Below are 5,262 nucleotides of genomic sequence, written 5' to 3'. Positions count from 1 at the left end.
TTATGTACGTTAAGTATGCTCTGTGTTTGATCAAGGATCCTGACATTGTTGGTCTTGCCTTGTTCATTCGCATCAGAAATCTGTTTATATTATATAATATATCTCTTTGATCTTTTCATAAAATCAGTATATAGGCTGGAAACCTGTGACCCGATCTTTTAGATCATTCTCAGGTATAACAACGCCACGTACTGAGTATTATTATTATTATTATTATTACTATTATTACTATTATTGTTATTGTTGTTGTTGTTGTTGTTGTTGTTGTTGTATTGTTATTTATAATTTATACAATTAACCTCTCTGTGGTTCGACCCCGGTCTTGCCGGGTTATTTATTACTTTGACACTCCTGCACTTGGGATAAGACATCAATCTTTTGGTCGTGACAAGTTTTTGGCGCCGTTGCCGGGGAGGTAAGTATTGTATAAATTTTATATTTCTTTTATATTTCTTTTGTTTTTTTTTACTTTTATTTGTTTTTCTAATTTTGTTCCTTTTCTTTTTCTTTTCTTTTGCACTTGCATGAGAGTTTGGACACGTACATTAAGTGGTAGACTTTCTAGGAAATCCTCAATTTCTTTAGAAAACATGGCCGAAGAAGATAACCAGTCAATTCATAATGAGAATAATGAGAATAATCATGTGAGAACACTTAGAGATCACATGAATCCAACAAGAACAAGTGCACCATCATGTATAGTTTTTCCTCCTGATGCTTCTCATTTTAATTTTAAGCCAGGTATTATTCAACTTTTACCCACTTTTCATGGCTTAGAATTAGAAAATCCATATTTGCATTTAAGAGAATTTGAAGAAGTTTGTAACACCTATAATGACTTAAATTGTAGCATGAACACCATCAGATTAAAGCTTTTTCCTTTTTCATTAAAAGATAAAGCTAAAACATGGCTACAAAATATTAGGTCAGGATCCATTCGTGCTTGGGATGAAATGCAACAACAATTTTTAAAGAAGTTTTTTCCGTCTCACAGAACAAACTCTTTCAAAAGACAAATCACCACTTTCACTCAAAAACCAGGAGAAACATTTTACAAGTGTTGGGATAGATATAAAGACTTGCTTAATACCTGTCCTCATCATGGTTTTGAAACATGGAGATTGGTCTCACAATTTTATGAAGGGTTAACACCTAAAGATAGGCAAATGGTGGAATTGATGTGCAATGGAACTTTTGAAGATAAAGACCCTGATGAAGCAATGGAGTACCTAGACTTGCTAGCTGAAAATGCTCAAAATTGGGACACCACAGGTACGTGTGAGGCACCAGGTAAAACTCAACCTCATACATCTAATGGAGGCATGTACAACCTTAGGGAAGATCATGACCTCCAAGCCAAATTTGCATCTTTAGCTAGAAAAGTTGAGGCACTAGAATTAAAAAAGAGTGGTCAAATAAAATCTGTTCAAGAAATTGTGTGTCAAATTTGTGAAACTAATGAACACTCAACCAATGATTGTCCAACTTTGCCTTCTTTTAAGGAATGTCTCCATGAACAAGCCAATGCTTTAAATAGTTTCCAAAGGCCAAGTCATAACCCATACTCACAAACGTACAACCCTGGTTGGAGAAATCACCCAAATTTCAGTTGGAAGAGTGGTAACAATAATGCACAAACTTCACAGCCACCATTTCAAGCACAACATAATTTTCAAAATTCTCATGGATATGCACCTCCTTATATTCCCCCTCCTAGAAGAAATCTTGAGGAAACACTGCATGCATTCATTGAAAAGCAAGAGACAATCAACACTCAAAATGCTCAAACCATGGCAGATCTAAAAGATACTCTTGCAAAGTTCACATCTGCTCTTAGTTTTCAGGAGAAAGGTAAGTTTCCATCTCAACCCCAGCAAAATCCCAAAGGGCAATACAATTCAAGTGCAAGTGGTTCTGGAAGCCAACATATGGATCAAGTCAAATCAGTCACTACTCTCCGCAGTGGTAAGGTTATTGAAAAACCCGTTCTTGAACCTTGTGAGAAAGAAGATGAGTTAGTCTCTGAGGGTAAGGAAAGGGTTGAACCTGAACACTGCAAGGAGGAGACTGATTCCCCACCAGCACTTCCATTTCCTCATGCCATGACCAAACAAAGGAAAGTCAATCACAATTCTGAAATCTTTGAAACTTTCAAACAGGTAAGGATCAATATACCTTTGTTAGATGCTATTAAACAGGTACCGTCTTATGCTAAATTTTTGAAAGATCTGTGCACTGTGAAGAGAAAACTGAATGTGAAAAAGAAAGCCTTTTTAGCCGAACAAGTAAGTGCCATTCTTCAGAATGATAATGCTTTGAAATATAAAGACCCTGGTTGTCCTACAATTTCTTGCTTTATTGGAGAACATAAAATTGATAGAGCTTTACTTGATCTTGGAGCTAGTGTGAATTTACTTCCATATTCGGTTTTTCAAAGTCTCAATCTAGGTGAGTTAAAACCTACTTCTGTAACTCTTTTACTTGCTGATAGATCTGTAAAAGTGCCTAGAGGAATAGTTGAAGATGTGTTAGTACAAGTTGATAAATTCATCTTTCCTGTGGATTTTATTGTCTTGGATACACAACCTGTTGAAGCATGGAATTCAATTCCTGTTATTTTAGGACGTCCATTTCTTGCAACTTCTAATGCATTGATTAATTGTAGGAATGGAGTGATGAAGTTATCTTTTGGAAACATGACATTGGAGATGAATGTTTTTAACATTTGCAAGCAACCTGGAGATGATAATGATTTACAGGAAGTAGATTTTATTGAAAAATTAATTTGTGATCAATTTGAAAACACTTCCAGTGAAACTGAGTTTAATGAATCTGATGATTTGCAAATGGTTTATTTTCAGGAAGAATCAAAGGCAAATAGTTGGAGACCAAAAATTAAGGAATTGCCACCACGATCAATTGAGTCCATACCTTCAAGTGTTCAACCACCAAAACCCGATTTGAAGCCATTACCATGTAATCTCAAATACTCATTTTTGGGAGAAAATGAAACTTTTCCGGTAATAATTTCTTCCAAACTTAATGTTCATCAAGAAGGTAAGTTATTACAAACTCTGAAAATGCACAAAAATGCATTAGGATGGACCATAGCTGACATAAAAGGAATTAGTCCTTTGATTTGCACACACAAGATTTATTTGGAGGAAAATGCTAAACCCTCTAGAGAAATGCAACGAAGGCTTAATCCTAATATGAAAGAAGTAGTGAGGAATGAAGTCATTAAGCTTCTAGATAATGGAATCATTTATCCTATTTCTGACAGCAAATGGGTAAGTCCTACCCAAGTTGTACCTAAAAAGTCTGGAGTTACTGTGATAACAAATGAGAAGAATGAGTTAATTCCAACTAGGACTATTACTGGTTGGCGCATGTGCATTGACTATAGAAAACTTAATTCAATGACTAGAAAAGATCATTTTCCTTTACCTTTCATGGATCAAATTCTAGAAAGAGTTGCAGGTCATGAATTTTATTGTTTTCTAGATGGCTATTCGGGTTACAACCAAATTGAAATTGCATTTGAAGATCAAGAGAAAACTACTTTCACATGTCCATTTGGTACATTTGCATACCGAAGGATGCCTTTTGGATTATGTAATGCACCAGCCACGTTTCAAAGATGCATGCTTAGCATATTCAGTGATATGGTTGAACGTTTTCTTGAGATTTTTATGGATGATTTTTCTGTTTTTGGTGATTCATTTGATGATTGTTTAACTAACTTGGAAAAGGTTTTGAACAGGTGTGAAGAGAAGAATCTTGTGCTAAATTGGGAAAAATGTCATTTTATGGTAACAAACGGCATTGTACTTGGTCATATTGTTTCATCAATAGGAATTGAGGTTGACAAATCTAAAATCGAGTTAATTGCTAACTTGCCAACACCAAAATCTGTTAAAAATGTTAGATCATTCTTAGGACATGCTGGTTTTTATAGAAGGTTCATCAAAGATTTTAGTGTAATATCTAAGCCATTGTGTAACCTTCTAACAAAGGATAATGTTTTTGAATGGACTGAACATTGTGAAGAAGCCTTTGTTAAACTTAAAAACTTGCTTACTTCTGCTCCTGTCATTCAACCTCCTGATTGGTCATTACCTTTTGAAATAATGTGTGATGCTAGTGATTATGCCGTGGGTGCTGTTTTAGGACAAAGAAAAGATAAGAAACCCTATGTGATTTACTATGCAAGTAAAACTTTAAATAGTGCTCAAATGAATTACACCACCACTGAAAAGGAATTACTTGCAGTAGTATTTGCATGTGAAAAATTCAGATCTTATCTTGTTGGCTCACCTGTTATTGTTTTTAGCGATCATGCAGCGTTGAAATATCTTCTTTCTAAGAAGGATTCTAAGGCTAGATTGGTGCGGTGGATTTTGTTACTTCAAGAATTCGATATCACAATCAAGGATAAGAAAGGCACCGAAAATGTTGTCGCGGATCATTTGTCAAGATTGACAACTGATTCGAGATCTGACATCACACCAATCAATGACTACTTTCCTGATGAATCTTTACTTTCTGTCTCTACGATGCCTTGGTTTGCTAATATAGTTAATTTTCTTGTTTCAGGACATTTGCCAGCTCATTGGAGTACCCAAGACAAAAGAAAGTTCTTGAACGAAGTGAAGAACTTTTATTGGGATGACCCTTACTTGTTCAAATATTGTCCTGATCAAATATTTCGAAGATGCATTCCCGACAATGAGGTAAGTAGTGTCATTAAATTTTGTCATTCTGAGGCATGTGGGGGTCATTTCTCATCAAGAAAGACAACTGCAAAAATCTTACAATGTGGATTTTATTGGCCCACCATGTTCAAAGACACGCATGCATTCTGCAAAACTTGTGAAAATTGTCAAAAGCTAGGATCTATTTCAAGACGTCACATGATGCCTTTAAATACTATTCTTGTTATTGAAATCTTTGACTGTTGGGGTATAGATTTTATGGGTCCATTTCCTCCATCATTTGGTTTTGTGTACATATTAGTCGCAGTAGACTATGTTTTAAAATGGATAGAGGCAATTCCAAGTCGTAACAATGATCATAAAACAATGATCAAGTTTTTGAAAGAAAATATTTTGAGTCGATTTGGAATCCCTCGGGTCATGATAAGTGATGGTGGAACACATTTCTGTAACAAGCCATTTGAGTCTTTAATGAAGAAATATGGAATCACACATAAAGTTGCCACTCCTTATCACCCTCAGACAAATGGACAAGTAGAACTTGCTA

The 5,262-nt window shown here is 35.2% G+C and overlaps 1 pseudogene; it reads right to left on the bottom strand.

The window, feature by feature from the left end:
- Positions 1-997: 997 nt before the first annotated feature.
- LOC133681231 (small nucleolar RNA R71) lies at positions 998-1,108 on the bottom strand (annotated as a pseudogene).
- Positions 1,109-5,262: the final 4,154 nt, after the last annotated feature.

This window comes from Populus nigra, chromosome 1 (genome assembly GCF_951802175.1).
Source record: "Populus nigra chromosome 1, ddPopNigr1.1, whole genome shotgun sequence".
NCBI lineage: Eukaryota > Viridiplantae > Streptophyta > Magnoliopsida > Malpighiales > Salicaceae > Populus > Populus nigra.
This window is presented reverse-complemented; position numbering and strand designations above follow the sequence as displayed.